This window comes from Rissa tridactyla, chromosome 9 (genome assembly GCF_028500815.1).
Source record: "Rissa tridactyla isolate bRisTri1 chromosome 9, bRisTri1.patW.cur.20221130, whole genome shotgun sequence".
NCBI classification, from domain to species: Eukaryota; Metazoa; Chordata; class Aves; order Charadriiformes; family Laridae; genus Rissa; species Rissa tridactyla.
The window spans coordinates 14,002,577-14,014,619 of record NC_071474.1 but is presented as its reverse complement, the minus strand read 5'-3'; the positions used below and the strand labels follow the sequence as shown (position 1 = coordinate 14,014,619).

The 12,043-nt window shown below is 47.1% G+C and overlaps 1 protein-coding gene across 2 annotated transcripts in view; it reads left to right on the top strand.

Annotated features, from left to right (window-relative positions):
- Window positions 1–8,147: 8,147 nt before the first annotated feature.
- The window catches only part of LOC128915308 (tropomodulin-2), a 36,957-nt gene continuing 33,061 nt past the window's right edge, over window positions 8,148–12,043 (top strand). The window contains exon 1 of one of the 2 annotated variants that reach the window (XM_054215499.1): window positions 8,148–8,235. The gene's annotated coding sequence lies outside the window, so the exon portion shown is untranslated. The remainder of the gene's footprint in view (window positions 8,236–12,043) is intronic. The other variant, XM_054215500.1, reaches the window with a different exon arrangement.

The following is a 12,043-nucleotide window of genomic DNA, read 5'->3' as shown; positions in this document are numbered from 1 at the left end:
CCGCCGCGCCTGCGCGCCGCCCCGCAGCATGCCGGGAGATGTAGTCCGGCCGCCATCTTGTTTTCCCCGTACGCCCAACACCCGGCGTCCTCCTGCGGGCTGTGGGGCGAGGGGAGGTGTCGCTCGCGGCTGGGCTCGGTGCCCCGAGCCAACGAAAGGCACGGTGATGGGGAAATGGCGGCGTCCCCCGCGACGCTCTGGGCCGAGGGCAGCCTCCGCACGCCCCGCCGCTGGCCTGAGGTGGCCAAACACCAGCCCAGCCTCCGCAGTGCTGGCCTGTGCTCCGTGAGCGCCGGCCTGGTTTGAGGGCAGGAGTTGAGCATGAATCAGTGGGTGTTTCGCTACCAAGCACCATGTGCCAGTAAACACCATCTGCTAGTCAACATTAGCTACAAACACTATTTTTAAAGCGATCTGAGCAAATTGGCTTGAAAACGGTAGAATACCTTACCTGATCCAGTATACGTGCTGTCGAGTTTTGGTGTACGTGAAGGCTGGAGCTGCTCAAAGGCAGTGGTCTTCAGAGGTTTAGGTTTTTTACAATGTGTTTACTGTCTTATTACTGTGTTGGAAACTGTTAGACTTTCCACACCTCAAAATAAATACATAAAAAAAAAGCAATTAAAATTAAGGCACTTGTCTGGCCTTGATTTGATGTGCCAGGTGATTCTGCCCCTCTGCTCCACTCAGGGGAGACCCCACCTGCAGTGCTGCCTCCAGCAGCAGGACAGATGGACATGGACCTGTTGGAGCGGGGCCAGAGGAGGCCACGAAGATGATCAGAGGGCTGGAGTCCCTCTGCTGTGAGGACAGGCTGAGAGAGTTGGGGTTGTTCAGCCTGGAGAAGAGAAGGCTCCGGGGAGACCTTAGAGCCCCTTCCAGTACCTAAAGGGGGCCTACAAGAAAGACGGGGAGGGAACTCTGTATCAGGGAGTGGAGCAATAGGACAAGGGGTAACGGTTTTAAACTGAAAAAGGGGAAAATCAGATTAAATATCAGGAAGAAATTCTTTATTTTGAGGGTGGTGAGGCACTGGACCAGGTTGCCCAGAGAAGCTGTGGCTGCCCCATCCCTGGAGGTGTTCAAGGCCAGGCTGGATGGGGCTTGGAGCAGCCTGGTCTAGTGGGAGGTGTCCCTGCCCAGGGCAGGGGGTGGAAACTAGATGATCTTTAAGATCCCTTCCAACTCCAACCATTCTATGTTCTACAATTTGAACGGCTAAGTTTTGGCAACATACAATAATGGAAAATATCATTTTACAATAGAAACTGTTGAGTAACCTTCCTAGTAGACACCGCCATTCCCTCTTTGAGGATACAGCATTTGTAGCAGGAATATAATAACCAGTAATCATAAGTACAGATATAGCAGTTTGAACCTTGAAGCATTTTCCAGATGTCAAGGGCCCTTCAATACTGCTGTGACCTCGAGAAAAATGATTCCGAGGCTTAGACAGTCGGTAATACTGAGATGCTGATTTGCTTGGAGTCACTGAAAACTCTTGGTAGATTTGGGAAAAGAAATGGGGTGAAATGTTGGCTCCACTGGCGTCAGTGTAAGTTCTGCCGTCTGCTGCAGCAGTGCCAAGATTTCATTTCCAGAAGATATATAGAGTGTAAGGCAACATACATAATCCATCTTATTTTAATATGGAGTTTATTTAAAGTATGTAAAATTCTAATAACTTTTGACTAACACATCAATTAAAGATATTTTGCAAAGTCCTGGCTGTGCTGAAGTCATTAGTGAGGCTCTTACTAACTTTAATAGAGACATAAATTAATCTAATAACTTATATTAATATCAGAATTGTGGAAACTTAAAAATAGAACAGTCCAGTGTGTTGGGCTGAACCGTCTAAGAGTGCCTTGCTTCAAAGAAAGGAACTCCCCGTGCGTGCACAGGTGGCGGAGGCAGGGAGCAGTCAGTGGGTGATGGAGCTGGGCTTGTGACCGCTGCGAGATTCTCCCTTGTTCGGCGCTGGAAGCAAGAGACCCACAAAGCCACACTGAGCCCTTCTGGCACCGTGCCTGCGGGTGAATGAAGAGACACTTTTATAACCACAAGAGCACTTCTGCAAACGCTCAGCAATAGATTCATAATCCTTTGGTCATTAGAAGGCTGGCGTTTTCCAAGCTGACAGACCAATGAGTGTATCAGAGGGCAAACATAATGTTCTCAAAAGGATTAGTAGAGGGATTTCTTTTTCAAAGGCTGCGACATAATTTAAGACAATCACACATGGGTGAGGGAAGTGTTGCACATATGAAACCTCAAAGGACATAGAAGACCTGGACAGCAGTGGAACTTCCACAAGCGCTGAACCGATGCACATGCAAAGCAAGAGTGGATACAGCATGAAGCATCCTCACTGCCATTCACTGAGCTGAGCTGCGCAGGGCAGGAAAGGAACATCCAACGCCTCAGACATAATCCTAAACTGATTAAATCATAGTATATTTACTCGCTACAATGCTGATGTGGTACAAATGAATAACATGGGTTCTTCAATGCATATGGCCTGAGACAGAAATATCTTCCTGGCTGGGGAATTCACACAGGATATAGACAGGAAGGATATTGTCAGTAAACTAGATGATAATAAAAAGTGATGCCTGGACCCTCTATCCTATATAATTTTTTAATGAGCGTGGCCAAACTCAGATTGAAACAAATTATGAGTGAGGAAATCATATTCCTTCCAGTGGCAGCAAAGAAGGACATGGTTCAGTCCTGGTTCTCTTGAGACACAACCCTAATGCTTTGAAAATTTTATGTTCAGACAGGAAGGGTTAAGACGAGCACATTCCCGTGAGCAGGCTGGCTTACACAGCCCCACAGGGGTAGCTACCTACACGTATCTTGGAATTTTCCCCTCTTCTTGCAGATGGCTGCCCCGCGGCCAGCCCAGGGCCAGCCTGCCAGGACGTGTCTGGAGACAAGCTCAAGCACGGACCGTCAGACTCGCAGACTCCTAAGCTGTATCTGCAGGAGCCCAAACGCTGCCTGACGTGCTCTCTGCCCAGCAGCTGGGACCATGGCGCACGGGGTTTTGTTCCTTGAGTGCACCGATAAGACAGTTTAGGCATATCCAGAATGATCCAATTCACTGTGCACTGTCTGTATAAAAGAAATATGTGCTGAGAAAAACTTACCCTGGGCATACTGCTCAGCTGCAGAGGGCCTTTGCCTGACCTTGGGCCTCAGGTTCTTTAGGTAAAGAAAGAAATCCAACACTGAACGAGCTGTCCTGCAGATACGCTTATGGAGACAGAGGTGGAGCAGAAACTTCTTCACCATTAGCAGGCCCTGTAAAGAAAGGAGAACGGTATCTGTTACCTCCTGCTCCCTTCTGAGGAGCAAACCACCTTTTAAACATGACAGTTTAAAGGAGGTGAAGAGCTGGCCTGTACCTCCAAAGCCTCCTCCTTCTCATACCAGCACAGACAGTAGAGCTGGGCAGGTGGAGGAGCTGCCGTATCACAGTGGATGGAGCAGACGTCATGCTGCCTGTGCTCAGGGGTGGCACCAGGGAAGCGTGACCCAACCCAAGGCACGCTTTGGGACCAGAGCAGTGCTGTGCAGCTCTGTAAGCGGGGTGTAGAGGATGGTCAGCTGGCGGGGTCTGGTCCCAGGGTCAGCAGTGGTCTTCTTACGTCCTTGGGCAATTTCTTCCACCTTTCAGCTTTCTGGAGTCCCAAAGCATGGGACCCGTGTTCCCGTCCCCAGCGGCATGCCCACCAAGTGGGCCCCAGACTTAAAATAATCATCTGCTCTGTGTCTCACTTTCCACACCTGCAAATGGAAATGGTGATTCAATTTTAGGTCTACTGCTGCAAATTAATTGGTACGGATGAGGTATTTATTATTACTTTTACCACCATGGGGCAAGTGCAGTGTACAAATCTAAATGCATTTCTTCAGGATTTAGTGTACTACGGATACAGAAGGGTTTACAGAAATCGAGTTTGAGTGAAATAGCCGATGACTTGAAGTTTGTGTTATTTAATGTATTACTGTACGCTGCCTTATAAAACATTCCAAGAAAAAACAATTATCTGTCAAACCAATGCAATTAAAAAACCCCAGCCCAAATATTGTTGACGTTTGACCACTTGAGATGCTGCTGGCCAGCATTTTAAGGCACAAACCACCAGGCTTTTATGAACTGGGGCTGGCTACATACATGGGTTCTCTTTCAAAGCCATTTCAGAAGTGTCACCACAACTCAGTAATTTTACATGTGAACAGGAGTCCAATTTTATCTCTACCCTAGGTCCAAAATTTGCTGATCAGGCATTGAACCAAGGGGTTTAATACACAGGTCACTGAATTTGATCAACAGCTGGTCTTTAAGGGAAGCGATCAAAACATGCACAGCACAGTAATCAAGACCAGATGTTTGTCTAAAAGACAAGCTCCAGCTCAAGCAGGAATTAATTAAGCAAAGTCTTACAAGCTGTGTTATAAGGAAAACAGATGAAAAGATCACAACAGCCCCTCTGGTTTTTTTATTAAAAAAATACAACAAACAAAACAACTGACCACATTTTGGCTACGAATAGTTCATTAAAATAAAATTTGCTTTTGGGTGCCCAGTAAAGGATTTACTGGTGCGGCCTGCTGGCAGTAAGCACAGTTTAGGCAGTGTTGGAAAAACCCCAAACCTCAACACTGCATTCACCACGCGGCAGCTCTGAACCAAACTCTCACGGGTCAAAGGGAAGGCAGAGCCAGGAAATCTGTTGTTTTGGGATCCACAGGACCGTTGGCTCTTGAAGGTGCCCCCTGAAGTGGAGCAAAAATTTTTCTAGAGTAGTTGTCCCCATGTCTGTTGTATCCTTAGGGTGCTAACTCTGCTGCTGTGCTTCTTTCCACAGGTCAAATACATAAATTTATAAAAAGCCTAGATGGGCAAAATGTTATGCAAAGATTCCTAGCAGGGAAAAGGGGCTGTTTTGGAGCCTTACTTTCAGGGTATTGTCTGTGAAGTCCCACACATTGAGAATGCGGTCAGTCCAGGTGCTCACAGTCATTTGATGTAAATGTATCATAGCAGGTATAGCCCATACATGGGGTATAGTGTATCCCGTACATGGGCTATAGCTCAGATATGTGAATTGTATTGAATACTTTTGTCTTTTAATGTTGCGGTTTTCGAAGAATGAAACATTATTTAGAATGCACACTCTGTGAGGCTGAAGTATGATACAGTTTACTTTGTATGCTGTGGTTTTAACGAGAATGTTATTCCTATACATGTAATAGACTGTTGTGTACATCTGCATTTAATATATTTACCATGTGTATTTTTGTCTGTGTGTCTCATGAATACAGGCGACCTGTGTCTTTTCTTGGGCAAACTGATCACGTTTCTAATTTTTGATTGCAAATTCTATGCGTGAGGTAAAAGGAAGAAAGAAACACGAAACCACAGCCAAAGAGAAGAACCTTGACTCCAGCCAAACTCTGCACTCCTTGCAGAAGTCTTAGACTATTACATTCCTAACAGAAACTAATATGAGGTGAATTTGTCAGCAGATACAAGGCAACTGCAAATGGAAAAGTCAGCATGGGAGGGGTTCTTCCCATTCATATCAACTGAGAAAGAGTTTCAACTTAGCAAATATATTTTAAGGCGTAACAGGAAAATCTGAGTGAATAACCTGCAGAAGTTTATCAAAAAAACAAACACCCCAAAGTTAACTTTCGCTCCTTGTTGATAGCGTACATTTCCCTTTCCCAGTATTTGTATAGTTATGAGTAACTCATTCAGCCCCTGATCCTGCAGACCAAGATTAAACCCCAAAAGAGGGTTTAATCCACGTTAAGAATGAAATCCACATTTCTCTGCCTCATGTCTGAACCAGCCCTCTTTGCAATGAAGCTTCAACCCCAGCACCAAACTAAGAGATTCATCTTCAGCCTGAGCCACCAAGTTGCCGAGCAGCAGATTTCAGAGCAGTTCGATTCAGCTTCCCTGACGCTTCTGGTAGTGAACAAACAAAACCAAAGATGCAAGCCCTGTTTTCTCTGAATGCTTCAAGGCAGACAGAGAGAAAGAGGAAAAGATCATGGAATAAACAGGTCTGTTTCTTTTCCATCTCTGTTAATCTGACAACAATTTGGATGTTTGGCAAAAACTTTGTTAACTTATGGCTGAAGTTTGAGGCAAGGAGGCTCCAAGATAATTGCAGCTTTGGAGCATCTTCGTGCATTCTGCACATTATTGTGGATACAGGTGTTTTCCTGAGCAGCAGTGACAAAATGCCCAAGGTAATCCTTCAGTCCCTGGTGTTAGTCTGCCTCTTCTGCTGTGAGTCTTGCTACAGATGCCCGAGATGTTTGGCAGGGTATGGAGTGAAGCTGAAGGCATTGTATTTCCTAGTTGCACTTTCTTTTTTTTCCATAGGAAAATTCATCTCTGGTGCAGCATCTGCTTCTTACCAAGGCAATGCCTTGTTTTCCTGCCAACATGTCATGAAACTTAAAGACACGGGAAGAGCTTTTCTGCTGTTAGTGACTCATCACTTAGTGCTCAGAACCAAGGGCCTCAGTTCAGCTAGAACTCAGTATCCAGTGAAGGCAAGCTGATAAATGAAATTGTGGACATACGTGATTACAGGGAGTACATTCAAATTTGTTACTTATTATATACAATCTCAATCAATGGTTAACTTTAGTATAGAATAAAAGAACAGATATAAATTGAATTGTCAAAACTAATTAAAAGAAGAGAGGAAAAGCATCGCAATGGTCTGTAGCTATGTCCTCTGTTAAGATCAACATGTTCTTCTGAGAGGTTTTGACCTCACTGCAATGCCATCAACTCACTGCACTTTGATACAGCCAGCAGTCCCCTTGAAAACATACACCAAGCTTTTAGAAAGTGCCAGGGTAGTGACTTGTCCTTCTCGAATGGAGAGGTGCACTCTGAGATGCTCCTGTCCTTTTAGGCCTCCAGATGAGACCCCCCAGAGATCCTCCTGAGTCCAGAGATGGAGGAGCAGTAATTAAAGAGCCCTTCTCCTCCAGCCTGCGTCCTGCTCGCTGGCTGCAGCCCAGGCAGGCAGGCTTTGGGCAAAGACTAGCACCCTCCACTCCAGAACTGGCTCCCTGGAGCCACACATCTTGGTGCAGGATGAGGGCCAGCAGGCTTCTGCTGCAGGACCTGTCAGGCTGCTTCAGCTGCCGGGCCAGTTTGCAGAGGGTGTGTGAGAGGAGGAAACCATTCTCTTCAGGGCTGGCTGCCTACATGTGCGCCCAGAATTGTGCAGCACATCTGCAGAGGCTGTGCATGCATGTGCAGTGAGGGCATGCTCAACTGCTTAGGGATGTGCATGGGGCAGGGTGATGGCCACAGCTGGCAGAGCATCCGAGCTGCAGTGGAGTCTGTTCTCATGGTTTCCAGGCAGAGGGGATGCACGCGGGACAGCTGAAGCTACATCGTGCCAAGGCAAAGTCAGGAGGGAATAAACATGGTCTGGGTGTGGGTTAGGTGGGACTTCACCTGCAGGCTTGGGGCACACAGAAATGGTAGAATCATAGACTCACAGAACAGTTTGGGTTGTAAGGGTCCTTTAAAGGCCATCTAGTCCAACCCCCCTGCCATAAGCAGGGACCTCTTCAACTAGATCAGGTTGCTCAGAGCCCCATCCAACCTGACCTCGAATGTTTCCAGGGATGGGGCATCGACCACCTCTCTGGGCAACCCGGGCCAGTGCATCACCATCCTCACCGTTAAAAACTTCTTCCATCTACTCTAATCGACCCTCTTTTCGTTTAAAGCCATTACCCGTTGTCCTATCACAACAGATCCTGCTTAAAGAGGCTGTCCCCATCTTTCTTTTAAGCCCCTTTAGGTACTGAATAAGGTCTCCCCGGAGCCTTCTCCTCTCCCGGAGGAGGGGGTGACCTGCCCAGGTGCGGGCGGGAGGGGTGCTGCTGGTGGAGGCGGCGCTGGCGGTGCCGGTCCTGCTCGCTGCTGGGGAGGGGGCTGGCTGGGGCTGCTGGTGCCGGTGCCCGCGGACCCCTCGGCGCTGCTGGCGACTGCCGGACTACGAGTCCCAGCGTGCCCGGCAGGGCAGGGGCCGCGCTGCGCAGCCGCCGCGCCGGGCACCCACCTGCCGCCGCCGGCGCTGGGCTCGGGGCGCGGAGGGGCGCGCAGCCGGCGGGCGGCGCTGGGCTCGGGTTGCGGAGGGGCGCGCAGGCGGCCGGGGTCGGCCCCACGGCGGGGTAAGGCGGAGGGACGGGGATGGGGACGGGGACGGGGACGGGGACGGGGAGGGGGAGGGGGACGGGGACAGGCGGGCCGCCGGAGCATCGCCCGCGGGCCCGGGGCGGCGGCTCCGCGGTGCTCCGCGCAGTGCGGAGCGGGGCGGGGGGGCGCGGGGAGCCGGCTGGCCACCACCCCGGCCCGGCGGCCAGGAAGCAAAGCCGCTGGAAATCATCATCCTCGGCGTGGAATAAGCGGGGGGGACTCGCCCGGGCGGCCCCGAAACGTCCGAGGCTCCCGCGGTGTGCGCAGTGCCTCTCCCCGTTCTGCCTTTTTTTTTCTGGGAGGGGGTGAACAGCGCGTTTCACGAGGGAATGCGGATGCGTTTGTTTCGATGCGCTCGCATCCTTTCTGTCAGGCGTTAAATGACAAAAATGAGGTGAAGCGGTTTAATCAAATAAGAAAAGAAGGTATTTTTGTAAATGAAGACGAGCTGTCTGTGCTGAGATCTCACGCCTTTTGTATGTCAGCAATAGACCCGGCAGGACTGATGGAGGGCGGCTCTGCCCCGCGGCCCTGCCGCACGGCGGGATAAAGGTACCAGCGGCAGGTTCAGGAACAGGAGGCGGATTTGGTATTACTAACATTACCAAGCTCTCGATGAGCAAAATGTGTCCTCAAAACCTGCACGTTGGCACTAGGTATCGCACAGGCTCTATTTTGTCATGTTCTCATTACAAAATTATCAGGGTGGCCCTCCGCTGATTCAGGGGTTTTTGCTTTGATGGAAGCTTTGAGAGAATTTCTGTTGCCAGAGTAAAAATCCACAGCTGATCAATGAGAATCACGTAGAGAAATCCGAGGACTGTAAAACCAAAAAATGAAAACTGGCTAGATTCACGTGACCACCCTGAGCTTAGGAGTAACATAAACTTATGAAAAAAAAAATTAACATCATTAATGATGAAACAAATTCAGAAATGTATCAATGCCAAATATCAATTTAAAAATAATTGGAAGAAGTGATAGTATTTTTATACCGTGAATGATACACAGTATAGGGCTATGCTTTTGAAAATGTTTAGTAGATGAAGTCTTCAGTAAGTTATTGAGTTGTGTATTTGTAGTACGTAGGTACAGTCCTTCAGTTTCTTATCATAGGAAAGCTTTTCTTTAACTGACTTATTCTCAGAAATTGTCCTTGAATTTCCTCTGTTCTGCCCTCCGCTTCTGGAGACAGGAACTTGTAATGGGAAAGAAACACCTGGGACCAAGTGGCCTAATACTGCAGGCATCGCATCCTCTAATTGCTTGCAAGGGATACAATTATTAGAAAAATGAGCTCCAACTAAGGGATGTATGGATGTCTCACTGAATTATCCTAATGATATTACGATCTTTTCTGCGTTATTCTGCACCTGTTTGCTATCTAATAGACTGCTTTTGCTGAGGTGCCGTATGCTGTGCAGCTCTTAACTGGCTGGCTTCCACTATAGATATATATTTAAATTTTTACGACTATGTAAAAAATGAAGGTTATGTGAGTCATTTTAGTGACTTTGCCAACCTAAATTCCCTATGTATCTTTTCTCTCATTCATCTAGCTTGGTTGGATTTGTCTGAACTTGTCCAGTAGCCCCTCTCATCTTGACAATCAAAATAATTTTGTTCAAAATGGTGCGCTTTGCTCTCCTGTTGCCTAACTTTTATTCCTTCCCCCACTTATTATTATTTCCAGTATTTTACAACTTCTGGCAAGCAATGCTTATGCATTTCTGCTGTTATTCATCTGCTCTAGGGTTTTTTTGTAGCATTCCGAAGTTATTGAATCTCATAGTTCGATGTCTTCCTGTGGCTGAGTGCCCTTTTGACTGAGGCGGTGGTAGCTCTGCAGGGTTTTGCATCGAGAGGTACCAGGTAGCCCTCTGTAGCCACCTGGATTTGCATGTGTTAGGTTAATACCGGGCTGAATGCATAGGTTCTGTTTACTGACCGTAGCACACAAGCGTAGCGCTGCCTTCTGTTCAACACCGGAGTTTGGTCATCATTATTTGGTGCCACAGAAATCTGTAAACTTATTTTTTAAATCCTTCTTTATTAGGATTCTTTCAAAGAACGGCTGGGTCTGAAGGTCCAGCTGCTGTTCTAAAATAGGGAAATCTGAGAACAGCAGTGACAAAAAGGTAGCATGCTGTTTGCTATCTGTTGTCAGCACAAGTGGAACAATGCTTTTCTTGGTATTACCCAGTGTCCTTTTTTCCTATTGATGTTTCCAACATATGAAAACCAAACACTAGTGTTGTCTTTTCCAGGCCTGGACTGATCTATTTTGTTGTAAAAATTATCACTTCCAAGTACAATTTCCTCTCTTATTGTTTCAGCTATCGGAATGTGCACATCACGGATGGTTTAGAGCTAAAATACAAAAAATACAGGTAGTTACTATGTCTCTGTACATTGTAAGGAGAAAAAACAGCTTAGGAAAGATGGAAGAAGAGTTTTTTTAGAAGTCGTCTATCAGTGATCATTATCAATGATCATAGTTCTGCCATCAGTAGTATAAGCTCTTAGCCCAGCTTTTGGTTCTGTCTCTGCTATGTTTTCACCTGGCAAAGATCGTTCATTTAAAAGATCCACTTAGATGAATAAGACTGTCCATGGAAGAAGGAACCTGTAGCCAAAGGAAAAGCTGTCCAATGCTCAATACTTGGAAGACAGTTCAGTTCTTGGTCTTGCTGCAGACTTTCCATTTGACCCCGAACAAGGCATTTCTTTCCTCTGACAGGACAGTAAAATGGAGAAGCTCTCGTGTGGCTGATGATGTTTAAGGCACCACAGTAGCTGACTCCATGTAAACATGATCGATCAATGTGGGTACCAGAACTTGGCCTTTGGCTTCCTGAGGATGCCTTTTAACAAAGCCGTGGGTGATTCATACCCCACTCCGTGCTTTGCTTTGCATTTATGGTTGGTGTGTTGATGACAAGAACTATAATTCTTTAAACAACACAAAATCCAGGGGACTCAACTGGATGAAGGCACCATCTTCTAAGCATCACAGCTATTCCCATAGTGTGAATGATATAAGAACCGGTTCATCCCTGTTCATCTGGGGAGCATAGATCCATGGGCTGCTGTGTGGCAGGACTGGGAGCATGTACGCTCTGGGGCGGTGCTCACCCGGGGAGGTACAGCCTCTTGTTCCAAAGTAAATCCTACTGCAGAATCAAACCTGCGGACTCTGGTAGTTATCGAAAGTGGCTAAAATATCATTGGTGCCTCATAGAAAATAATGAGGCTATCATTCTTCCCGTTGCTATCGTATGGGCACTTACACTGTTACACTGTCGCTTATAACACTGATCGGCATCATTACTGATAGTCTCAGCCAGTCGTGATATCCCCCAGACTGCCAGTCAACCCCCACTCGTACAGCTCGGCAGCAGGGTGTTTCTGAAGCTTACACATGACAGATCGTGGGTGGAGCTGCCATTCCATAGTCCATTTTGTCTGCATAAAAAGACTCTGCTCTCCAGGATTTTCAGGCTAGCACTTCCCACCGCCCTCAGTTTCAGACAGTTACGGTTATGCTTTTATGGTTATGGTATGGTTATGGTTATGGACAGTTATGGTATACAGTTGTTATGGTTTTATTTTAGAAAAGCTAAATAACCTTGCAGGGATTTTTAAGTAATCAATTAAGTTCTAGAGATGGAAGAAACATACCTTCCTGTTCCACAAAGTTAGCAGTTGCAATGAGCAGAGATAGAAGATGGTTGCTTCATTATTTGATAACTACAACTTTTCCCTTCTAAAAGCAAGGAGGAG